Raw genomic sequence first — 27311 nt, 5'->3', positions numbered from 1 at the left:
TCAGAGGCTGAGGGGTGACGTTATAGAGGTTTACAAAATTATGAGGAGTATGGATAGGATATATAGGCAAAGTCTTTTCCCTGGGTCGGGAGGTCCAGACTAGAGGGCATAGGTCTAGGGTGAGAAGGGAAAGATATAAAAGAGACCTACGGGGCAACTATTCACACAGAGGGTGGTATGTGTATGGAATGAGCTGCCAGAGGAAGTGGTGGAGGCTGGTGCAATTGCAACATTTAAGAGGCATAATGATGGGTATATGAATAGGAAGGGTTTGGAGGGATATGGGCCGGGTGCTGGCAGGTGGGACTAGATTGTGTTGGGACATCTGGTCAGCATGGCCGGGTTGGATCGAAGGATTTGTTTCCATGCTGTACATCTCTATGACTCTAGATGCTTCAGGCCAGTTAGAGAGGGAGGTAAAAGGGGTGACAGAATTGCATTGCTGGTGAGAGAGGATATTACAGCTGTCCTGAAGAGGGCACTATGGAGGACTCGGCAATGAGGCAATATGGGCAGAGCTCAGAAATAGGAAGGGTGCAGTAACAGTGTGAGATACAGGTACAAATATGTAAACAGATTATGGAAATATGTAGGGACAACAGGGTGGTGATGATAGGAGATTTTAATTTTCCCAACATTGACTGGGACTCACTTAGTGTTCGAGGTCTAGATGGAGCAGAAGTTGTAAAGACCACCCAGGAGGGTTTTCTAGAGCAATATGTAAATAGTCCAACTTGGGAAGGGGTCATACTGGACCTGGTGTTGGGAAATGAGTCTGGCCAGGTGGTTGAAGTTTCAGTAGGGGGTTACTTTGGGAATAGTGATCACAATTCACAAGTTTTAGAATACTCATGATCAAAGACAAGAATGGTCCTAAAGGAAGAGTGCTAAACTGGAGGCCAACTATACCAAAATTCAGCAGGAACTTTTTTAGATTAGATTAGATTACTTACAGTGTGGAAACAGGTCTTTCGGCCCAACAAGTCCACACCGACCCGCTGAAGCGCAACCCACCCATTCCCCGACATTTACCCCTTCACCTAATACTACGGACAATTTAGCATGGCCAATTCACCTAAGCTGCACATTTTTTGGACTGTGGGAGGAAACCGGAGCACCCGGAGGAAACCCACGCAAACACGGGGAGAATGTGCAAACTCCACACAGTCAGTCGCCTGAAGCGGGAATTGAACCTGGGTCTGTGGTGCTGTGAGGTGCTAACCACTGTACCACCGTGCCGCTAACTATGCTGGGAAACATAGATGGGGCACAGCTGTTTGAAGGTAAATCCACATTTGATATGTGAGAGGCTTTTAAAGGGAGGTTGATGAGAGTGCAAGAGAGACATGTTCCTGTGAAAGTGAGGGTTGGAAATGGCAAGATTAGGGAACCATGGATGACAGGTGAAATTGTGAGACTAGCTAAGAGGAAAAAGGAAGCATTCATAAGGTCCAGGCGATGGAACACAGACAAAGCTTTGTAAGAATATTGGGAATGTAGGATCAATCTGAAATGAGAAAGTAAGAAGGCTAAAAGGGATCATGAGATATCTTTAGCAAACAGGATTAAGGAAAATCCTGAAGCCTTTTACTCATACATAAGGAGCAAGAGGGTAACTAGAGAAGGGGTTGGCCCACTCAAGGACAAAGGAGGAAAGTTATGCGTGGAGTCAGAGAAAATGGGTGAGATTCTTAATGAGTACTTTGCAACAGTATTCACCGAGGAGAGGGACATGATGGGTGTTGAGGTTAGGGATAGATGTTTGATTACCCTAGGTCAAGTCAGGCATAAGGAGGGACAAAGTGCTGGGTATTCTAAAAGGCATTAAGATGGACTAGTCCCCAGGTCTGGATGGAATCTATCCCAGGTCTGAGGGAAGCGAGAGAAGAAGTAGCTGGGGCCTTTACAAATATCTTTGCAGCATCCTTGAACACAGGTAAGATCCCAGATGACTGGAGAATTGTTTTTGTTGTCCTCTTGGTTAAGAAAGGTACCAGGGATAATCCAGGTAAGTATAGATCGGTGACCCTGATGTCAGTGGTAGGGAAGCTGCTGGAGAAGATACTGAGAGATAGGATTTGTTTACATTTGGGAAAAAAATGGGCTTATCAGTGATAGGCAACATGGTTTTGTGTGGGGAAGGTCATGTCTTACCAACTTAATAGAATTCTTTGAGGAAATGACAAAGTTGATTGATGAGGAAAGGTCTGTAGATGTCATATACATGGACTTCAGTAAGATTCCCCATGGTAGGCTGATGGAGAAAGTGTAGTCGCATGGGGTCCAGAGTGTATTAGTTAGATGGATAAAGAACTGGCTGGATAACAGGAGACAGAGAGTAGTAATGGAAGGGAGTTTCTCAAAATGGAGAGCTGTGACCAGCGGTGTTCATAGCTATCCGTGCTGGGACTACTGTTGTTTGTGATATACATAAATGATCTGGAGGAAGGCATAGGTGGTCTGATTAGCAAGTCTGCAGATGACATTAAGATTGGTGGAGTAGGAGATAGTGAAGGTGACTGTCACAGAATACAGCAGAATCTAGATAGACTGGAGAGTTGGGAGGAGAAATGGCAGATGGAGTTCAATCTGGGCAAATGCCAGGTGATGCATTTTGGAAGATCCAATTGAAGAGTGAACTATATGGTAAATGGAAACGTCCTGGGGAAAATTGATTTGCAGAGAGAGATCTGGATGTTCGGGTCCATTGTTCTCTGAAGATGGCAACGCAGGTCAATAGAATGGTCAAGAAGGCACACGGCATGCTTTCCTTCATCGGAGGGGGTATTGAGTACAAGAGTTAGTAGGTCATGTTACAGCTGTATAGGACTTTGGTTCGGCCACATCTGGAATACTGCGTACAGTTCTGGTTGTCACATTACCAAAAGGATATGGATGGTTTGGAGAGGGTGCAGAGGAGATTCACCAGGATGTTAATGGAAGGTGTTAGCTATGAGGACAGGGTGAGTAGATTAGAATTATTTTCATTGGAAAGAAGGAGGTTGAGGGGGAACCTGATTGAGGTCTACAAGATCATGAGAGGTATAGACAGGGTGGATAGCAAGAAGCTTTTTCTCAGAGTGGGGGTTCAGTTACCAGGGGTCATGAGTTCAAGGTGAGAGGGGAAAGGTTTAAGGAAGATATGCATGGAAATGTTTTTACGCTGAGGGTGGTAGGTGCTTGGAACACGTTGCCAGTGAAGGTGGTAGAGCTGAGCACGATAGCATCATTTAAGATGTATCTAGACAGATACATGAATGGGCAGGGAGCAGATCCTTTGAAAATAGGTGACCAGTTTAGATAGAGGATCTGTATCAGTGCAGGCTTGCAGGGCCGAAGGGCCTGTTCCTGTGCTGTAATTTTCTTTGTTCTTTGTTCTAATGAATTAAGTGACTAACCTGTATGTTAGGAAAATATAGGGCAATAGACCGAGGACCTAAACTGAGGGCCCATTAGTAAACTTGGTATCTTTACAATGCCAAGCCAGATACCTGGCTAGTAGCAATGGCTGGATGAGCTTAAAGGAAAAGGACAGTATCACTGAAACGGGCTACCTTGGAAAGGCATCATACCAAAACAGGGGAACTGTCATGGGAATGAAATAACATTTTATAAAGCAGGAGTTACAACAAACAAAACTTTACAAGGAACTTTACGAGAAGGTACATTTTAGCCTGCACTCTAAGGTGCATTCTAGGGTCTGTATCAGCCTTGACAGCAAACCAATGAGTGCAAACGGATTCTTGTAGGTAAGTTAACAGAAAGACCTGGCATGGAAGAGTTCTTTTTATTGCACAAGAATGCGATGTCAACAATGTATGCATATGAAAATTAATCATTTTCAGCATGCATCAGATATATGTCGAACAGATTTCAGACAGAGTATCAAATAGAATTCTGTTTAATCAGAGTAAAACTGAGGTTGCTTGAATAAACACAAAGTTAACCAGCCAGACCTGAGTAATCTGTGTAGGGAGAATTAACCACATCAGCAGTAATAGGCATGGGTGACCAAATCAAGCTGAGTTAAGCATTGGAGAAGTAGTCAGAGTGCAAGCATTCAACACTTTGGACAAAATTCAGCCTAAGTAGAAAAATTGTGATCTGTGTACAGCTGTTGACACTGACAGTATGTGATGAACAAGTATCATTGCACCCGTTCCCCATTATGTTAAACAGAATAAGCCTTGCTGTCACTACAGGCAATGGATCATGAACAATTTACCTTACCGCCTGCACTCAGGTACAGAATAACCATTTACTTCCAAAGGTCCACTGATCCACAGCAAGAGAAATGGATCAGCAACAATATTTACCAAATTGCGATGGGAACCACACTCTCTGGAGAAGAAAATTCACCCTAGAACTGGGCAGATGCTAGAGGAAGAGGTAATGATAACTGTACACAAATGATTAGGTTACCTGCATGAGTTGAAGATTATGAATGCAATGCATGTGCAGAGACTAATGAAAGTGGAACTCACTAGGGTTAACTTTTTGTTTGTTAATGACAGGGCATGCATATTGGGTAGGTTGCATAACTTGTAACTGCAAATGATAGTGCATGTGTTTTTTTTGTGAAAAGAGGGTTTTTTGGAAAAATGCAATTCACCACTTAGTGTACTGGCTGGCTTACCAAAGCCAAGTGACCATACTTCTGTTTTAAGTGCCGTTGCATGCGGTCTGTCACAAATCACTTAAAACAATTACAGCAAACTTTGTTTTAAGAGCAGCACTCTTAATAAACCAGCAAAACTTTATACCTCAAATACCACAACATTCACTATATCACTCCGTTCAATTTTTAAAAATTATTTATTTCAATGTAAATATACTTGTTCAATCGAATGGCCACGCGAAATATCAACAGTTGAGTCGTTTTCAAAATCAATCTCTCCTCAAACACCGCGGTCTACCACAATCTTCGAGTAGTCAGTTGAGGGTGCGAGTGTGAAGGCACTCTGCCGGTCAGTTTTATTTAAGGCAAAGTTGCATTATTATTAAAAAGTGTTTTTTTTCTGTAAAGAAAGTATAACAGTGACATGTATACCCCCTGCATTACAGCTCTATTACTCAGTGTGTATTTTTACACTGATTATATAAACCTTTTGATTATCTGTAATATTTGATTCAACTGGATAACAAACTGGTTAATAAAATGTTTGCTGTACAATGATTTCAACAGACTTCAACTTAATCAACATATGGTTTGGCTGAAAGCAAAGTGTAGATGTGAGCAGGTGAGATAGAAATGCCCCGAAACTGTCCTCAGTTATAACAACCTCTGCCCTTTCTGCCATTGGCTCTGAAAAGGACATATTTTAAGGTCAAGCTATGCTAATAAAAGGGCCGCTCTCATGCTGTTAAAATACTAAGAGATTAAATGTTCCTGTCTTTTCTGTCAGTACCAGAAGGGGGCAACATACTCCCAGGATTTAGCAACATCTTACTTCGTCTGACTGTCTGAAACATTATTCATATTTCATTAATTTCAGAAAGTCTACAGCCTTTATTAATAATGTGTCTATCTTAATCACTGAACAGTGCCATCACTATATTTTAACATTGTGTATTCGATCTCTTGCAGATTGCCAACATTTAACCCTTGATTTAAATCCAGAGATGTGTAAGCTAGGTGGCTTGGCCATGCTAAATTACCTATAGTGTCCAGGGTTAGCTAGGTTAGCCATGGGAAATTCAGGGATAGGTTAAGTGGCTGGGTCTGGGTGGGTTGCTCTTCAGAGGGTCGGTGTGGACTCGATCCCCACATTGTAGGGATTCTGTTGCAGTGAATCATTGTAGGTTGGAACTGGCATTGCAAAAATGTCTCAGTTTACCGTGCACCACTAGAGCAGGGATGTAACGGAGGCTCTGTATTCCTATAGAGGAGATCTCATACCCATCCCTGTCACTCTCACCAGAGGAAAGGATATGACTTCCCCATGGTCTGGGATTTCTAACTGAGCAGAGAGTCATTGACTGCACACATATCTCTCTGCACATGCACACATATTAATACCACAACTGTAAAAGTTGCCATTGCTTGAAAGTGCAGTCAGTGTGTGAAGTGCACAGAGCATCATGCCTGTCCGTGTCTATCCCACCAACCCACACACCCTTGCAGCAGGGTCCTCCTTGAGCCATTCTGATGAATTTGAGGCTGGCTCCCATCTATGACTCTACCAAGAGCTATCTAACTACAGATGACTGACTCCATTCTGTCATTCACACACACGTAGACAATATGTGCTCTAACAAACCCATGTTCCTAGCAAGCTTTCTAGTACAATGGCTGTGCTGCCTGAACTGTTGCCATAAGAGCATAGGAGCAGAAATTAGGCCATTCAGCCCATCGAGTCTGCTCTTCCATTCTATCACGGTTAATAAGTTTCTCCACCTCATTCTCCTGCTTTCTCCCTGTAATCCTTGATCGCCTTGATACTCGAGAACCTATCTATCTCTGTCTTAAATATTGTCAATGACCAGGCCTCCACAGCCTGCTGTGGTAGTGAATTCCACAGATTTGCCACTCTCTGGCTGAAGAAGTTTCTCCTTATCTCCATTCTAAAAGGTCTTCCCTTTACACTCAAGCTGTCCCCTCGGGTCCTAGTCTTTCCCACCAATGGAAACATCTTCCCAAATCTACTCTGTCCAGTCCATTCAATATTCTGTGTGTTTCAACTAGATCTCCCCTCATCCTTTTAAACCCCAGAGTCCTCAAACATTCCTCATACATTAAAGTTTTCATTCCTGAGACCATTCTTGTGAACCTCCTCTGAACATGCTCCAGGGCCAGTACATCTTTCCTGAGATATCGGGCACGAAACTGTGTGCCAGACTCCATACGTGGTCTGACCACGGCCTTATAGAGCCTCAGAAGTATGTCCCTGTTTTAATATTCGAGTCCTCTCAAAATAAATGCCATCATTGCATTTGCCTTCCTAACTACTGACGCAACCCGCAAGTTTACCTTGAGAGAATCCTGGTCTAGGTTTCCCAAGTCTCTTTGCATTCTAGACTCCTGAATTTTCTCCCCATTTAGAAAATAGTCCATGCCTCTATTCTTTCTACCAAAGTCCATGAGCCCACACTTTCCCACGTTGTACTCGATCTGCCACTCTTTGCCCACTATCCTAACCTCAAATCCTTCTGCAGCCTCCCTGCCTCCTCAATGCTACCTGTCCTTCCATCTATCGTTGTATCACCTACAAACTTAGCCTTCAGTTCCTTTACCTAGATTGTTAATGTATAAAGTGAAAAGCTGTGGTCCCAACACTGAGCCTTGCTCACTTGTCACTGGGTCTCATCCTGAGAATGACCCTTTTTCCCCCACTCTCTGCTTCCTGGCAGACAGCCTAGCATCTATCCATGCCAGCATCTTGCCTCTGATACCAAGGGCCCTTACCTTACTCAGTAGCCTCCCCTGTGGCACCTTGTCAAAGGCCTTCTTGAAGTCCAGGTAGACAACATTCATTGACTCTCCTTGCTCTAAGCTGCTTGTTAACTTTCTCAAAGAATTCTAGCAGATTTGTCAGGCATGACCTCCCCTTGATGAAACCATGCTGTCTTTGCCCTATTTTATCATGCACTTCCAAGTATTCAGAAATCTTATCCTTCACAATGGATTCCAGGATCTTACCCACAACTGAGGTTAGGCTAATCGGTCCATAATTTTCCATCTTTGCCTTACTCCCTTTTTATACAGGGGTATCACGTTACTGATTTTCCAGTCTCCTAGGACCTTCCCTGATTCTAGTGATTCCTGACAGATCCCCATTAATGCCTCCGCTATTCCTTCACCTTTCTCCCTTAAAACTCTGGGGTAAAGTCCATCTGGTACAGCTGATGCTCTGGAGTATCTCCAAATTAATAATGGTTGCTCTGTGTATGCACACCCTGATCTTTTGAAGGACTCCGGGCTTGAAACCAGGACTAAGAAATACTGAGGAAGAAGGGGACATTGGCATGAGGCATCTCTCCAGACAATTTCATTCGCAATTTACCACTTTCATCTTCTCCTGGAAGCCATGCCTCATTCATAGCTGCTCATTGAAATAACACCACAGAGGCCAGTATCCCGTCACTGAGTCACCCTTTATTTACACATGGCGAGTCCTTGACACTGATCTAGCTCCCTCAGAACCAGCTCTCAGAGAGAACAAGATGTCTGACACTCCTGTGCTTATTTTCCAGTCAGGGCTCCCTGATTGGTCCAGATTAACAGCCCCAATCAGGGAACTCATATTCTATATTACAATCTGACTACATTACAATCACTTGTCTCTACAGCATCTTCCCTCTCTATCCCTCTGCTGCAGGCTAAAGCAATGTCCTCTTGGCTAAAGTTTGGAAAGAAACCCCAAAAAATCCAATTTTCAACAACAATATCCACCACACATCCAATTCTACATGCAAAACTTAACTATCCACACCTCTACAGTCCCGTATATGCCTATTTAGATTTCTGCAGTGCTCCTACACTGTACTATCCAAGTGGCTCCAAACATAGCTGGTGCAAAGTTGCTGCCTTTCACTGGGGGAGATTGCAAGTGGTAGTGCTTGAGGATTTTAAGTTCTGGCCTTGGAGGGACCAGCATTAGATCGATTCACTTCAACATGGGGTAGCAACAGCCTGAGCTGGCTGAGCAGTCAGGGTAGCATGATGGTCAGCGGTCAGCACTGCTGCCTCAAAGCACCTGGGACCCAGATTCAATTCCACCCTCAAGTGACTGTGTGGAGTTTGCATATGTTCCTTGCATCTGTGTAGGTTTCCTCCAGGGGCCCCCTGCATCTGACCCACATCCCTACCCTATCCCTGTAACCCTAGCCTGCAAAACTTTGGACACTGTAGGCAATTTAGTACGGCCAATCTACCTAATTTGGACAGTGGACAGGCTGCTTTTGCACTAGCTTCAACTGTGCTACCCAAAACTGAATCAACACAGTCTGTTATGATATAACATGATAGCTCTGTCCTCGTGCAACCTTGCATTATCAGAAAGTCATGTACTTGCTGCGCCATTTAAACTGATGGAACTGGGGAGTGCGTTATATCCAATACAGGTAAATGAAATTTGCATCCTCCAAATAATGGTTCAAATTCTTCAATTGTGTTGAAGCCAATTTGCATTGAAGAGACACGCATTATAGCAGAACCAATTGTACTTCAGTTGAGGCCAAGCCAGTGTTTTATAGAGATTCACCACAATCTCCTTGTTTTATAGGCATCTGGCTTGAAAAACCCAGGATCCTGTGTGTCTTTTCAATCTGCACCACCACATTCAATGACCTGTGCATATATACCAACACTCTTTAGAATTGTCTCTTCTAGTTTATGATGCCAACAATGTACCTTCCTCCAATCTGAATGATAATTGATCCCAGTATTATGTTTTGTGTCTCTCTCTCCCAATGTAGTTTTCATATTGCTGCTTTTTTTTACTGCTATTTATTTATTTGACTGATGCTCCTCTTATTTTTCATATTATGGTGCTTTTCAAATGCTTTTGGAAGTCTATATATAAGGGACCAACTACATTAGCCTCATCAACCACCTCTATTATCTCATTAAATAAAACTAAATCAACTGTTAAACATGCCTTTCACAAATCCGGATTGATTTTCTATAATTGATAAAGTGACGATTAATTTTGCCCCAGATTACTACCTCTGACAGCTTTCCAATTGTAAATGTAAAATTATGATTAGATTAGATTCCCTACAGTGTGGAAACAGGCCCTTCAGCTCAACCAGTCCACACTGACCCTCCGAAACATAACCCACCCAGACCCATTTCCCTCTGACTAATGCACCTAACACTATGGGCAATTTAGCATGGCCAATTCACCTGACCTGCACATCATTGGACTGTGGGAGGAAACTCATGCAGACACAGGGAGAATGTGCAAACTCTACACAGATAGTTACCCGAGGCTGGAATCAAACCTGGGACCCTGGTGCTGTGAGGCAGCAGTGCTAACCACTGAGCCACTGTGCCACCCTAAAAATTGCTTTTAGTCTTAAGTCTTTCTGAACAAGGATGCAAAATAAGAAACGTGGTAAGGAAACGCCAGGGAACTAAAGTCCGGTGAGCCAGACATCGGGGTGGTGGGCAAGATGTTGGAGGAAATCCTGGGGAACAAGGCTTTTACATGTATTTGGAAAGGACTGATTAGAGATAGTCAGTATGGCTTTGTACATGAGAAATCATGTCTCACAACTTGATTAACTAACAAAGAGGATTGATGAGGGCAGAGCAGTAGAAATGATCTATAAGGACTTCAGTAAGGCATTCAACAAGATTTCCCATGGGAGACTGATTAGCAAGGTTAGATCTCATGGAATACAGGGAGAACTAACTACTTGGGTACAGAACTGGCTTGAAGGTAGAAAGTTAAAAATCACACAACACCAGGTTATAGACTATAGCCTGGTGTTGTGTGATTTTAAACTTTATACATCCCAGTCCCAGACTGGCATCTCAAATCATAACCACCATCGAAGGTAGGAGACAGAGGATGAGGGTTGCTTTTCAGACTGGAGGCCTGTGACCAGTGGAGTGCCACAGGGATTGGTGCTGGGTTCACTACTTATCGTCATTTATATAAATGATTTGGATGTGAACATAAGAGGTATAGTTAGTAAGTTTGCAGATAACACCAAAATTGGAGGTGTAGTGGGGAAATCCAGAACTAGAAGGCGTAGGTTGAGAGTCAGACGGGAAAGATATAAAAGGGACCTAAGGGGCAACTTTTTCGCATAGAATGTGGTGTGGGTATGAAATGGGCTGCCAGAGGAAGTGGCGGAGGCTGGTACAATTACAACATTTAAAAGGCATCTGGATGGGTTTATGAATAGGAAGGGTTTGGAGGAATATGGGCCAAGTGTTAGCAAATGAAACTAGATTAATTTAGAATATCAAAGAAAGCTGAGAGTAAAAGGTGAATTTTAAAACCATTCCATGGATGTTGTACGTAGCAATCTTGATATGCAAATGATGACAGATTTAGAATATCTGGGTGAGTTGGACCAACAAGTCTGTTTCTGTGCTGTACATATCTCTATGACTCCATCTGCAGTCCTCTGGCACCACATCTGTGTCTGAGGAGTTTGCAAGATTATAGCCAGGGGTCCCCCAGTTTCCACTCTAATCTCCCTTAGCTTCCTTGAAAGGCTGTCAATGGGACTTCCTGCTGAGGGGCACACTCAAGCTTGGGACAGATCCTGCCAAGGCACAGTGGGGAAAGACCACCCCTTAAAGTCTTGCTGCTGAAGTTAAATGGGGGTCCATTCAGCTATCAGATCCTCTTGGTGTCTCAAATATGTGTAAATATACTCTTGTACAAGAAAGAAATGTCTTTGTTTTGTCTGCTGGACACAAACTTCAGTGTTTCTGTTTTCTTCATATGCTACTGTACAAAACCAAACTGCTTTCATATTATGCGTGAATATATTTTTATGAATAAAGCATATTTTTGAAATATAAAAAAAAGTGCAGCCTGCATCTCTAACACATTATCTTTATCATTTTTATAATTAATTCTGTATCTGAACTACTTCATTTAGACCCAGATACTAATCTTGAAGGAGCATCGAATTTGTACCATTCACCCTGTGTCTTCCTGTCATGGTTTCCCCATTCCAGCATTTCCTATTTTGTTTCGTATTGTGCACTTCCAGCAGCTGCAGTATTTTGCTTTGATTCCAACTATATATATATTTGTAAGTATATGCAATGTGTCTGTGTACATGTAATGATGTTTGAACGTACATGGTTAAATGCACAACTGCAAATATATCTAATTATGTAAAATAATGTAACTTAACTGATGAATATTTTTATTTTTGCTTGTGTCTTTTTTCTTCCAAATCAATACTTCTATCCCTCTCTTTTTGAACCCGATTTGTGCCAAAATCGTTCCTGATGAAGAGCTTATGTCTGAAATGTCGATTCTCCTGCTCCTCAGATGACCATAAGACCATAAGACCATAAGACATAGGAGTGGAAGTAAGGCCATTCGGCCCATCGAGTCCACTCTGCCATTCAATCATGGCTGATGGGCATTTCAACTCCACTTACCTGCATTCTCTGCATAGCCCTTAATTCCTCAAGACAACAAGAATTTATCAATCTCTGTCTTGAAGACATTTAGCGTCCCGGCTCCACTGCACTCCGTGGCAATGAATTCCACAGGCCCACCACTCTCTGGCTGAAGAAATGTCTCTGCATTTCTGTTCTGAATTGACCCCCTCTAATTCTAAGGCTGGGTCCACGGGTCCTAGTCTCCTCGCCTAACAGAAACAATTTCCTAGCGTCCACCCTTTCCAAGCCATGTATTATCTTGTAAGTTTCTATTAAATCTCCCCTTAATCTTCTAAACTCCATTGAATAAAATCCCAGGATCCTCAGCCATTCCTCATATGTTAGACCTACCATTGCAGGGATCATCCTTGTGAATCTCTGCTGGACACACTCCAGTGCCAGTATGTCCTTCCTGAGGTGTGGGGACCAAAACTGGACACAATACTCCAAATGGGGCCTAACCAGAGCTTTATAAAGTTTCAGTAGCACAACGGTGCTTTTATATTCCAACCCTCTTGAGATAAATGACAACATTCTTAATCACGGACTCAACCTGCATGTTTACCTTTAGAGAATCCTCGACTAGCACTCCCAGATCCCTTTGTACTTTGGATTTACGAATTTCCTCACTGTTTAGAAAGTAGTCTATGCTTATTCTTTTTTCCAAAGTGCAAGACCTCGTATTTGCTCATGTTGAATTCCATCAGCCATTTCCTGGACCACCCTCCCAAACTGTCTAGATCCTTCTGCAGCCTCCCCACTTCCTCAGTACTACCTGCCTGTCCACCTAACTTCGTATCATCGGCAAACCGATTTAGAAACCACAACGCTGCGATGGCCGGAAATCGAACCCAGGTCAACTGCTTGGAAGGCAGCTACGCTCACCACCATACCACCATCACCCTGCTGCCTGACCTGCTGTGCTTTACCAGCTCCACACTCTGGACTCTGGTCTCCAGCATCTGAAGTCCCTCACTTTCTCCTTGTACTAAAATCACTCTATTCCTTTCTCAATTCTTAAATCTCATTGGTTAGTGAGGTGGGCCAATTGCTCAATGAATAAAGAATTGCTCATGTTGGGATCTGAAGCAAAAAAAACCCCAGAAAGTGCTGGAGAAACTCAGCCCCAACGCTTTGCCAAGTGGACCTGAAACGTTTCTCTCTCCAGTTTCTCCAGCATTTTCTGTTGAAATGCCTGGCTACCAAATCCCAGTAATTTGCAAGTAATTTGCCGCACGATTTCTCTGAAGGGTCCAGGGGACAGATACCTAAGACCCGTGTCCCAGTTATCTGAGATTGTTTGTGTCTCCAAATCGTGTTGATTGTCTGGGTTCGCCACAAAAACTCACCCACGTGACTGATAAGCAGATAAGCATCGGTACATAGCAATGGTAAGGCTATGTCAATAAAAAAAAGGAAATATACATTTGAGTGGAGTCGAGGAAAAGGTGCTGCAGAAACATCGGACGCAGAAGGATGTGAGTATAAACAAACCTGGAATAGAATCATAGTTTATTAAAGCTGGTCAGTAAAGCAACTGCATTCTAATGAGAGGAAGAGGGTCGGCTGCCGAGGTGGGGAACAGATGCTGGGGGAGGGGATTAGGGAAGGAAGGGGAGGGGGAGCTGCCTTTTGGAGAGGGATTTCCAGGGGAACCAGCGATGAATGTGTGATGTCAGTGAGAGAGTTTGTCTGTGTGGGTTCGCCCACACGCCTCCCAAGTTATCAGGCTAACGTTCGGCAAAGCGCAGGTCGCCTCCCATCCAGGCGGCAGCAGCACACCAACACACACACACACACAGTGTCTCCAGCACACGCGAGCTGAGCACAGTCTGAGCTCCACAGCAGCCAGACCCAGCAGGTCCGAGTGAGTGCACTCACTGACAGCGGCGACACACACACACGGGCAGACACAGCAGCATTCGGTGGGAGCGCATTCCCTGAGACTCCTCTGCCTCTAGGATTATATTTCACTGTACCCCCGCGCCTTGCAACAAAGGAACTCTCATCCCAAAGGTGATTTAAACCTCGAGAAATTGGTTGGATTGACTACAGAAGGGGGAAACAAAAAGAAGCCAAGAATAAAAGGTGAGTTTTAAAACCGTTCCATGGACGTAGCAATCTTGATATGCAAATGATGACAGATGTATATTAAATGCAAATTTGATGTCTGGCTGGGGTCTTGGTACACAATGGATGGTTGGCAGGAATTGATTTGAAGTTCGCTCCCGGGCGCCAAACCCCGTTTTGATTTTCACCAAAGGAACATTAACAGGATCCGGCTACAGGGGAGGGAGAGAGAGAGAGAGAGGGTGGAGGGAGGTGTAGGAGGCAAGAGGGCGCGAACTTTGTGATTCATGTACTGTCTGTGTGTGTGTGCGCGTTAAGGTTGCGAAGAGAATTCTCAGCCGTTCGGACCCCGGGTGAGCTCATATTGGGGAATGCTGCATATTTCCCTGACACTGCTGCCTGGGGGTAGGCAGGGCACCAGGTGTCTACGGCGAGCTGCCTGAGCTCCGTTCAATGGTGGCGGAGCCTCAGTTTGTCTGGCTGGGACTCCTTCAGTGTGTTCAGTCCCGGTGACTCTGGGCTGTCATTTAAACACGGTCAGCGTGTGTCACAGTTACCTTTGCAAAGACTGTTCCCCAGCTACAGCCTCTATTGTGGGCACAGACAGACAAGACAGAGAGACTCATGTCCACACACGGACACAGGCACACAACACACAGACATGCACACACAGATACATACAGACACATATCCAGGCACACACACAGGCAGACACGCACAGACATGCACACACAGACACACACACAGACACACACATAGGCACACACACAGACAGACAGAGAGACTCATGTCCACATACGGATACAGGCACACAACACAGGCATGCACACACAGATACATACACACAGACACACACACATGCACACACAGACACACACAGGCAGACACGCAAAGACATGCACACACAGATACACACATAGGCACACACAGACAGGCACGCACAGACATGCATACACAGACACACATAGGCACACACACATGCACATACATACACATTCACACGCACAGACAGGTACATACACACAGACATGTACACTCAGATACATACACACAAGTACTTACACACAGGCAGAAACACACGGATCCACAAACACACAAAGATTCACAGACAGACATACTGATATACAAAGATACCCACGCAGACAGACACACATACACAGATACAGAGACACACACACACCAGATACAGGCACACACATACACAGATAAACTCACACAGACACCGTTCGCACTCATTCAGAGGATACCCAGTTCCTCCTCGGGGGGGGGGGGGGGGGGTGACTTCTGTTGCATTCTCTCGGGTAATGAAGAAAATCATCCTGCCGATGAGCAAACTGGGTCAGGCGGAGACACACAGGAGGCTGGGATCAGAGGCAGCCAGGGAATATTTGGGAGCGGGGTAGGATGCGCTGCCCTGTCAGCAGAGCGGAGAGCAGACACATTCCACTGTGACACTGCAGTTACAGTGAATGCCCGGGCTGACCGGGAGCTGAGGTCCGCCACTGGGAAATTCAGGTGAACAGCGACCAGTCCGCTGCACAAGCAGCCTCATGTCACAAGACGACACTCTGAGCTTCCATTGGCTATTCAATCCCCTTCCCCATCCCCCACCAGGGACCCCCGACTGTGGGGCGATCACTGACGCTGTCCGGTGATAAGGGAAGCGAGGAGCTGGTGCACTGATGGCCGTGCTATCTCAATGATAGATTTTATTTCAATCAAGGGCTTTGAACACTGCTCTCTTTGCTCATTCAACGCAACAAGGGCACTGCTTTTCCTGAGGCTTAGCTATCGATCAGATTCCTGATCACCGCCTCTGATGAGCCGCTTCTTTCGAACAATGGGGAAGAAAAACCGATTTTAAGAATTCCGTGTATTAACAGAATCCACCTTCGACTGAGTTAGTGGAAGGCCAGATCTTCAGAAACAGAGGACCCAGTGTGTTTGGAATCTCCACTCGAACATAAATGTCTCACACTATTTAAAACAGCAGAGTGAAATAAACTCAGTAAATAAATAGGAATCAGGTACCAACAGTGCAGACAATAAACAGGAGAAAATTACTCAGTATTTGAAAAGTATGGTCGCAGAATTAAAGGCAGCACAGGCTTGTTTCAAAATGTAAGTAAATCCTGTTTGACTAGTTTGGTTGAGATATTTGATTGAGTAGCAGAAAGGATAGTGCAGATGTTGTTAGATATGCGGGCTTTGAAAGGTCAATGCCAAATGATAGATTTGAGACAAAATTGAATTCTGTGGGCTGAAAGGGGCAGCAGCAATTGGGGACCACATTGGCTCAGGGACTGTATTTTTCAGGCTGGAAAGACATGGACAATGGTGTTTCTCTGGGAGAGCGGGGGTGGGACAGTTGTTTTGATATCAACTAGACCAGAGCATACAGAACATAATTTCAAAACTTGCAGAGAGCATGAAATTCAGAAACATGGTTAATATTTACAAAGTTGAATGCACACCGTCGAATAGAGTCAAAGTTCAAGGAACTTAAGATTTCAGGAGGACTGGTAATTTAATGCAGATGGTATTTAATGCAGGAGCATTGGACTGAAATGCTTTGTTAAGACGAGTGACTATAAACTCAACTGTATCATTTTGCACAAAGTGTAGGGACAGAGAAACCAAGAGGTATATGTGCAGAAATCTTTGAAAGTGGAACACATTGGAAATATTGCTAAAATGCAGAGGTCATTATCTTCTTATCGGGAGAATAGAAAATGCAAAAGCAAGAGAACCTAAGCACAGCCTTAATAAATCACATGTTCGGCTTCAAATGAACTTCAAATCAGAAAGCCTGGCAAGGACTTTGAGAGGCTGCAGGTGAACTGTACTGAAGAGAAACTTCAGTTGGTGGAGTGACTGGAAGAATCGCAGTCATTCTTCTTAGAGCAGAGAAGGCCAAGAAGGGATTTCGTTGACGTTTTCAACATCTCCGTTTAACAGAGCGAGTGGTTTTCAGAGGCGGACGATTTGACAAGCAGTGCCACAGATTTAATATGATTTTCAAATGAAGTGTTTTCTCTTTGTGCAGTATGTTGTGATCCACAATGTGCTGCCTTTAAGGATGATGGACGTACATTCAACAATAACATTCGACAGGGAACTGGATAAAAGCTGTAACAAAACAGGGAATCAGGGATAAATGAGATAGATCTTCTTTGGTGAGAGAGAACAATGATGTACTTCCCAGGAGTTAAACCAAAGCACAACGGAGGAGCAACACACTCATACACAAATTAGAAATATTACCCAGTTTTAAGAAACAAGCTCAGTTTATTCAAAACATAAACTTTGTTTTTAAAAAAATCTAGATCAGGCACAAGACCTATTTCTGATAAGTTTTGGCAGTAGTCTAATGAATAGAGAGATGGCAAGATACCTCAATCATATCAAATACCATGTTTCTGTAATTGCTATGATATCCCAGTCCCATGTTCCTAACCATGCCCTGAGTTCATCTGCCTTCCCTGTTAGGCCCCTTGCATTGAAATAAATGCAGTTTAATTTATTAGTCGTATCTTGTCCCTGCCCTGACTGTTTGACTCACTCCTATTCTCGTATCGGTCTCTTTCCTCACTATATCCCCCCTCATCTCTCCCCCCCCCTCACCTTACTAGTTTAAATCCGCCCAAGCAGTTCTAGCAAATCTCCCTTACACAGTATATTAGTCTCCTTCCAATTTTGGTGCAATCTGTCCTTCTTGTACAGGTCACTTCTACCCCAAAAGAGATTCTAATGATGCAAAAATGTGAATCCTTCGCCCATACTCCAGCTCCTCATCCAAGCATTCATCTGCTCTATCCTCCTATTCCTGCCCTCACTAGCTCCTAGCACTAGGAGTAATCCAGATATTAGTACCCTTGAGGACCTCCTTTTTAAATTTCTGCCTAACTCTCTATAATCTCCCATCAGAATCTTAACCTTTTCCCTTCCTATATCGTTGGTTCCAATGTGGACAATGACCTCTTGCTGGCCCCTCTCCCCCGTGAGAACATTCTGTACCCTCTCTGAGACATCCTTGATCCTGGCACCAGGGAAACAACACCCCATTCTGCTTTTTCTCTGCTGGCCACAGAAACGTCTGTCTGTTCTTCTGACTACAGAATCCCCTCACACAATTGATCTCTTGGAAGCCGACGTACTCCTCGTTGCATTAGAGCCAGTCTCAATACCAGAAACTTGGCTGTTCGTGCTACGTTCCCCTGAGAATCCATCACTCCCTACATTTTCCAAAACAGCATACCTATTTGAAATGGGTCTATCCACAAAAGACTCCTGCCCTCGGTGCCGACCTCTCTCACCCTTCCTGGAGTTAACCCATCTATATGACTGTATCTGAGACATTCCCCCCTTCCTATAACTGTCATTCATCACATACTGTTGCTGTTGCAAATTCCTCATCGCTTCTATCTGTCTCTCCAACCGATCCACTCGATCTGATAAGATTCGCATCCAACAGCATTTATGGCAGATATAATCCGCAGTAACCCTTAAACTCTCTTTAAACTCCCACATCTGACAAGAAGTACATATCACTGCAAAGGCCATTTTTGCTCCTTCACAACCTACATACCCACAAAATAACACATCTTATTCCTCTACAAACACTACCCCAGGTTAAATTAATATCTATGGCTTGTATTTTAAGTTTAGATTAGATTACTTACAGTGTGAAAACAGGCCCTTCAGCCAAAAAAGTCCACATCGACCTGCAACTCACCCACCTAACACTACAGGCAATTTAGCATGGCCAATTCACCTAATCTGCACATTTTTGGAATGTGGGAGGAAACCAGAGCACCTAGAGGAAACCCATGCAGACACGGGGAGAATGTGCAAACTCCACACAGAGAGTCGCCTGAGGCGGGAATTGTACCCGGGTCTCCAGCACTGTGAAGCAGCAGTGCTAACCACTGTGCCACCACATATAATCAAGAACAAATCCACTATACTCACTACTGCAGCCTTTCTCTTCGACAGACTTAAAACAACGTTTAACTTATCTGATTCTGTGCTGTGAACTTCGCCCAACAGTTCCGCCAAGATTAGTTGTGAATTTCACTGTTTGTTCATTTTCCCAGATGCACTCTGATGTCCAGCGATACACGAATTCAACAGCAAAGGCGGTAACTGTGCAGGTTCTCTCTCTCTCTCTCTCTCTCTCTCTCTCTCTCTCTCTCTCTCTCTCTCTCCTACACTGTCCTCACCAGATGGGTCAATGGGCTGAGAAGTGGCAGATGGAGTTTAATTCAGATAATTGCGACGTGCTGCATTTTGGGAAAGCAAATCTTAGCAGGACTTATACACTTAATGGTAAGGTCCTAGAGAGTGTTGCTGAACAAAGAGACTTTGGAGTGCAGGTTCATAGCTCCTTGAAAGTGGAGTTGCAGGTAGATAGGATAGTGAAGAAGGCGTTTGGTATGCTTTCCTTTATTGGTCAGAGTATTGAGTATAGCAGTTGGGAGGTCATGTTGCGGCTGTAAAGGACATTGGTGAGGCCACTGTTGGAATATTGCGTGTAATTCTGGTCTCCTTCCTATTGGAAAGATGTTGTGAAACTTGAAAGGGTTCAGAAAAGATTTACAAGGATGTTGCCAGGGTTGGAGGATCTGAGCTACAGGGAGAGGCTGAACAGGCTGGGGCTGTTTTCCCTGGAGCATCCGAGGCTGAGGGGTGACCTTATAGAGGTTTACGAAATTATGAGGGGCATGGATAGGGTAGATAGTCAAAGTCTTTTCCCTGGGGTCGGGGAGTCCCGAACTAGAGGGCATAGGTTTAGGGTGAGAGGGTAAAGATATAAAAGAGACCTAAGGGGCAACTTTTTCACGCAGAGGGTAGTGCGTGTATGGAATGAGCTGCCAGAGGAAGTGGTGGAGGCTGGTACAATTGCAACATTTAAGAGGTATTTGGATGTGTATATGAATAGGAAGGGTTTGGAGGGATACGGGCCGGGTGCTGGCAGGTAGAATTAGATTGGGTTGGGATATCTGGTTGGCATGGACGGGTTGGACCGAATGGTCTGCTTCCATGCTGTACATCTCTATGACTCCATGACTCTAAATACACATCCTATGCATATTGGAGCCATACCTGTGGTAAATAACTCACCTCCTGACTCACCAACGTCTGTCCACTGTCTACAAGGCACAAGTCAGGAGTGTGATGGAATGCTCCCCACTTGCCTGGATGGGTGCAGCTTCAACAACAAGTTCAACACCGTCTAGGACAAAATAGCCCCTGCTTAATTGAAGCTACACCTACAAACAGCCACTCCATCCACCACTGCTGCTCAGTAGCAGCAGCATGTACCATTACAAAATGTACTGCAGAAATTCACCTTGAGACAGCACCTTTCAAACCCACAACCACTTCCACCTGGAAGGACAAGGGCAATAGATACACAATAACGCCACTATCTGCAAGTTCCCCTCCAAGCCACTCACCATCCTAACTTGGAAATATTTTGCTATTCTTTCAAAGTCCTGGAACTCCCTCCCTAACCACTGTGGGTGTATTCACACCTCCAAAACTGCAGGCAACAGAAAACAGCTCTTCACAACTCAAGGGTAAATAAAAGTGGGAAATAAATGCTGGCTTTACCAGTGATACCCATGAACCTATAAGAAAAAGTGTAATCTGCTGGAGGACATCAGGTGGATGGTGTAGGAGACCCTTAAGTACATCTCACGCTCTAACTGGTGAGAGTAATGTTTCAGCTAGGGTTGTACAATCAGAATGAAGTCTATGGTAACACAGAATGTTCCATGGTATTGAGGAGGGTGGAAGTGGATGGAGAGGAAGGGCACACAAGCTAGAATGAAAGGGGCCTTGATTATGTCAAAGATACGCTCTCTGTAACTGAGGCATCCGGGAAATTGCGAGAGACACTTGTGTTATCCTATATAGATTCACTGCAGAACATTCTGCATGAAAGGTGAACCAACTTCATAGTATGCACCACTCCAGTAATACAGCCAAGGAAAGGGATTCTGTAAACATATGTTCGTGAGACACTCATAAGCAGGAACTTCAACGTGTAGTAATCTCCAGATTGTGTGCCTTGTAAATACAGAAATGGTACGACAAAGCAAATGAACATGTGTGTGGATAATATGGTGCTAAAGACAGAGCAGTAGAACTTTGGGACATTGCAGATGGGTTTAGGCAGAGTGGGATGTATACAAGCTAAACTAGTTCAATTTCATCAGAACTGTTGGAGCAGACCCAAAAAGGTATAATAATCTCTGGATTACTACCTGAGCCATGAGCTAATTGGAACAATATCGTCAATAACATTAAGCAGGTAAATGCGTGGCTCAGAGATTAGTCTGGGAGAAATGGGTTTGAATTTGTGGCACATTGGCACCAGTACTGGGAGGCAGGGACCTCTTCCAATGGGACGGTCTTCATCTGAACCATGCTATGATCAGAGTCCGAGCAAATCACATAACTCGGGCTGTAGACAGGGCTTTATACCAAACAGGGGCTCAGTTATAGGGGAACTTGGAAACCCGAATGAAAGGAGGTGGTAAGAGTGCAGACTTCAGGAGGGGTTGTTAAAATCTCCAGCACAGACACAAATAGGACAGAGCATTCAGAAAGGGTTAGCAATCAAACTTCGAGCACACTGGACAAATGAATGACATGGAGAAGAAGGAGGGCTAATACAGAACTAAAGGCGCTTTGTTAGGGCAGCACAGTGGCTCAATTGGCAGGTATGACATGATGGGCATCACAGAGACATAGCTATAAGGAGATCAGGATAGGGAGCTGAATATTTGAGGGTATACGTCCTATCAGTAATATAGATCGGTGGGCAGAGTGGGTGGGTTGCCTTCCTGATGAAGGGCTTTTGCCCAAAACGTCGATTTTCCTGCTCCTCGAATGTTGCCTGAACTGCCGTGCTTTTCCAGCACCACTCTAATCTAGACCCCGGGGTTGCCTTAATAGTAAGAAATAAAATTAAATCAGTAATAGGAAACAAAGTAGGGTCAGATGGTGTAGAATCAAAGGTAAAAACACCATGGTTGAAGTTCTGTACAGGCCTCCAAAGAGTAGTCAGGAGCTGGGACACAACCTACACCAGGAGATAGAAAAGATGTTAGGAATGGTAAAGTGATCATGGAGGATTTCAATATGCAGATGGACTGGGAAAATCAGGATGCAAGAAAAGGGATTTACGGAATGTCTACATGATGGCTTTTTGGAGCAGCTTGAGGTGGAGCCTACGAGGGAAGAGGCAAGTGTTGTGCAACACAGCAGATTGGATAGGGGAGCTTAAGGTGAAGGAACCTTCAGGAAGCAGTGATCATAATATGATTGAATTTACTCTGCAGTTTGAGAGGGAGAATATAGGATCAGAGGTAACAGTATTACAGTTGAATAAAGGCAACTGCAGAGGCATGAGGGAGGATTTGGCTAGAATTGATTGGGCGAGGAGCCTAGCAGAAAAGACAGTGGAACAGCAATGGCAGGTGTTTCTGGGAGTAATTCAGGAGACACAGTGAAGATTCATCACATGGAAAAAGAAGTATGGTACAGGGGCGATGAGGCAACCATGGCTGACTAGGGAAGTCAAGGATAGCATAAAAGCAAAAGAGAAAGCATATAATGTGGCGAAGGGCAGTGGGAAACCAGAGGGTTGGGAAGCTTACTCAGTAGCCTCCTGTGCAGCATCTTGTCAAAGGCCTTCTTGAAATCCAGGTATATAACATCCATTGGCTCTCCTTGGTCTAACCAGATTGTTACTTCCTCAAAAAAGAAGCTTACAAAGACCACCAGAGGGTAATGAAGAAAGAAATAAGGAGGGAGAAGATAAAATCTGAGAGTAAGCTAGCCAGTAATATAAAGGAAGACTGTAAGAGTTTCTTTAGATAATAAAGGGCAAAAGAGAGGCAAAAGTGGACATTGGGCCACTGGAAAATGATGCTGGAGAGGTAGTAGTGGGGAACAAGGAAATGGCTGGAGGAACTGAATAATTATTTCATGTCAGTCTTCAGGTGGAAGACACGAGTAATGTCCCAAAAATTCAAGTGAGTGAGGGGACAGGGCTGAGTATGGTGGCCATCACCATGGAGAAGGTGCTAGAAAAACTGAATGGCCTGAAGGTGGATAAATCACGTGGACCAGATGGACTATATCCAGAGTTCAAACAGAGATAGCTGAAGAGATAGCAGAGGCATTAGTGGTGATCTTTCAGGAATCACTAGAATCAGGGAAGGTCCCAGGGGACTGGAAAATCTAACGTGATACCCCTGTATAAAAAGGGAGTAAGGCAAAGATGGAAAATTATGGACCAATTAGCCTAATCTCGGTTGTGGGTAAGATCCTGGAATCCATTGTGAAGGATGAGGTTTCTGAATACTTGGAAGTGCATGGTAACATAGGGCAAAGTCAGCATGGTTTCATCAAGGGGAGGTCATGCCTGACAAATCTGCTAGAATTCTTTGAGGAAGTTAACAAGCATCTTAGAGCAAGGAGAGTCAATAAATGTTGTCTACCTGGACTTCAAGAAGGCCTTTGACAAGGTGCCACCGGGGAGGCTACTGAGTAAGGTAAGGGCCCTTAGTGTCAGAGGCAAGGTGCTGGCATGGATAGATGCTAGGCTGTCTGCCAGGAAACAGAGAGTCGGGAAAAAAGGGTCATTCTCAGGATGGCAGCCAGTGACTAGTGATGTTCTTCAAGGCAATGTTGGCATCACAACTTTTCAGTTTATACATGAACGATCAAGATAAACGGACTGAGGGCATTCTGGCTAAGTTTGCAGACAATACAGAGAAAGGTTGAAGTAGCATTGAGGGGGTAGAGAGGCTGTAGAAAGATTTGGACAGGTTAGGAGAGTGGGCAAAAAGGTGGCAGATGGAGTGCAACGTGGGAAAATGAGAGGTCATGCACTTTGATTGGAAGAATAGAAGCATGGACTACTTACTAAATGGGGAGAAAATTCCGAAGACTGAAGTGCAAAGAGACTTGGGAGTTCTGATCCAGGATTCTGTCCAGGTAAACTTGCAATTTCAGAAGGTAAATACAATGATGGCATTTATTGTGAGAGGGCTTGAATATAAAAGCAGGGGTGTACTTCTGAGGCTCTATAATGCTCTGGTCAGATCACATTTGGAGTTCTGGGCCCCTATCTCAGGAAGCATGTACTAGCCTTGGAACATGTTCAAAGGAGGTTCACGATAATGGTCCCAGGAATGAAAGGTTTAACATATGGGGAACACTTGAAGATTCTGAGTCTATACTCAAATGAGTTTAGAATGATGAGGGGGATCTAACTGAAACATATAGAATATTGAATGGCTGAGACAGAATAGATGTTGGGAAGATATTTCCATTGGTAGGAGAGCCTAGAACCCAAGGGCACAGCCTTAAAGTAAAGACAAGACTTTTTAGAATGGAGATAAGGAGAAACTTCTTTAGCTGGAGAGTGGTGAATCGATGGAATTCATTGCCACAGAAGGCTGCGGAGGCCAGGTCATTGAGTATATTTACGACTGAGATAGATAGGTTCTTGAGTATCAATGTGATCAAGGGTTACAGGGAGAAAGTGGAAGATGAGGTGGAGAAACTTAGCAACCATGATAGAATGATGGAGCAGACTCTTTGGGCTGAATGGCCCAATCTCCTCTCCTATGTCTTCTGATCTTATGACTGGGACTAATGTCTTTGTGTCGAGAGTGTGTTGCTGGAAAAGCACAATAGGTCAGGCAGCATCCGAGGAGCAGGAAAACCAGCGTTTTGAGCCGGAGCACTTTGTCAAGACTGAGGCTGAAACGTTGATTCTCCTGCTCCTCGGATGCTGCCTGACCTGCTGCGCTTTTCCAGCAACCCACTCTCAACTCTGATCTCCAGCATCTGCAGTTCCTCACTTTCTCCGAATACAATTGTGTTTCTGGTGAGGGCTTAATCTTGCTTGGCAGAGAGTGGCGACATGAAAATAACTGCACAAGGCAGTGAATCAAACCCGAGAAATGGAAGGCAGAATCTCAGCAAGTCAGTATAGAAGGAAGAGAAAATAACGCTCAGAAAATATATATATAGTCATCTGGTAAATCAAAATCTGAGTGTAGCTGCAGAAAGACACATTTTGTTAAAATGCTTTGTTTTGTGCCTATCAGGACATTTTGCAAAAAAATGCAGAAGTAAAGTAATTACAACTGTGATGCTGTAAGAGTGGAGATGGCTGATTGGTTGGCAGATGGATTCTACTTGGTGGAAAGCTACCTCAGAGAATGCACCAGTTGATGATGACTAACAGATACTGCCAAGCTTTGTGTACATTTTAAACAGGCAGGCTGTCTTTGATTGGTCGAAGCATTACTCTGAGATAGGAACCTTTTTTGTTGAGGTGCTGGGTGTATACATGTTTCTGCTGCCTGTGAAGAACAGAGCTCTATGTATTAATATACATGGCTTCCATTACACACTAGTGCCCTACACTGTGAGTTCAGCTGACAGTCTCCTCAGTATGAAATGTAATCTGGAAAGTGTGATGTAATGTAATTTAATTCAAAAGGCAACATGAGAAAGGGATAAACAACAAATGGTAAAACTCCAAGAAGTGTAAATGAACATAGTACGCTTGCCTTATTGTCAGAAGTCACACGACACCAGGTTCTTGTTCAACAGGATTAATTAAACTCACCAGCTTTCAGAGAGCTGCTTCTTTGTCACCTGACAAAGCTCTCAAAGCTTGTGATTTTAAATAAACACTGTTGGACCATAACCCGGTGTTGTGTGATTTCTGACTTTTCCACTCCAGTCCAACACAGCACCTCCACATCTTGCCTTTATTGGGCACAGCATTGAATAGAGGAGTTGGGAGGTCATGTAGTGGCTGTTCAGGACATTAATTAGGTCACTTTTGGAATGCTGCGTTCAATTCATCTCTTCCTGCTATAGAAAGGATGTTAAACTTGAAAGGGTGCGGAAAAGATTTACAAGGAAATTGCCAGGGCTGGAGGGTTTGAGCTATAGGGAGAGGCGAGAAAGGTTGTTTACCCTGGAGTGTTGGAGGCTGAGAGATGACCATATAGAGGTTTATAAAACATGAGGGGCATGGATAGGGTAAACAGACAAGGTCTTTTCCCTGGGGTGGGGGAGTTCAGAACTAGAGGGCATAGGTTTAGGGTGAGAGGGGAAAGATTTAAAAGGGACCTAAGGGGCAACTTTTTCATGCAGAGGGTGGTGTGAGTATGGACTGAGCTGCCAGAGGAAGTGGTGGAGGCTGGTATGATTACAGCATTTAAAAGGCATCTGGATGGGTATCTGAATAGGAAGGGTTTGGAGGGATACGGGCCAAGTGCTGGCAGGTGGGACTCGATTGGGTTGGGATATCTGGATGACTTGAACTGAAGGGTCTGTTTCCATGCTGTACATCTCTATGACTCCAGATGGATCACCAAGTACATGTGAAAGATACCAGAAGGTAAAAGGGCAGTGATAGAGAGTGTTTAAGAAGGAACGGAGGATAGTTTATTACTTAGCATCTAGAATGTAAGAGCAGGAAGGTTATGCTAAGACTGTGAAAAAACACACATTAATACATAGCTACAGTACTGTAGATAGTTCTGGTCACCTTATGATTGGATGCATGTGGGAGAATAGTTATGAGGATATTAACAGCAATGGGAAATTTTAGCTATGAGAAAAGATCAGAAAGGTTGAATATAGGAGGCTGAGAGGAGATTTAATTGAGACATGCAAAATTAGGAGAGGTTTAGATGGACTGGATAGGAAGAATTGATTTCTCTGAGCAGAGAGATCAATACATATAAATGTCAGGTAATTGACAGATGAAATAGATGGATGTCAACGAGAAAAGTTTCCAACCATAGATAGGATGGTTGGAATCTGGAAGATGATAGAGCCAGAAATCCTCAATTTATTATAAAACAGTTGGATATGCACTTGAAGTGCTGTCCAAGACATTAGACTCTAAGCTGAAAGTTCCTCTTCAATCATTACAAACCAATGGACAGTTTTATTTTAATCCATTCCAATCTGCTCCCAATGGTGGAGCCACAAGTGGGTGGCACTTTCATTCTTGTGTCAGGACTTGGTTCTCACAGGAAATGTAAAACCTGGCAGAACTGGAGGCACATGTAATTCTGCAGGTGGGGGAAGCTTTGCTTTGGCAAAA

The 27311-nt window shown here is 44.0% G+C and overlaps 1 protein-coding gene across 2 annotated transcripts in view; it reads left to right on the top strand.

The window, feature by feature from the left end:
- Positions 1-13483: 13483 nt before the first annotated feature.
- The window catches only part of LOC132824350 (excitatory amino acid transporter 2-like), a 255636-nt gene continuing 241808 nt past the window's right edge, over positions 13484-27311 (top strand). Inside the window, exon 1 of one of the 2 annotated variants that reach the window (XM_060838712.1) lies at positions 13484-13560. The gene's annotated coding sequence lies outside the window, so the exon portion shown is untranslated. Of the gene's footprint in view, positions 13561-13803; positions 14171-27311 lie in introns of those variants that run through there. The other variant, XM_060838711.1, reaches the window with a different exon arrangement.

Source organism: Hemiscyllium ocellatum, chromosome 18, assembly GCF_020745735.1.
Source record: "Hemiscyllium ocellatum isolate sHemOce1 chromosome 18, sHemOce1.pat.X.cur, whole genome shotgun sequence".
Taxonomy (NCBI): domain Eukaryota; kingdom Metazoa; phylum Chordata; class Chondrichthyes; order Orectolobiformes; family Hemiscylliidae; genus Hemiscyllium; species Hemiscyllium ocellatum.
The sequence above is the reverse complement of the archived record's forward strand: the minus strand, read 5'-3'. Positions and strand labels throughout refer to the sequence as shown.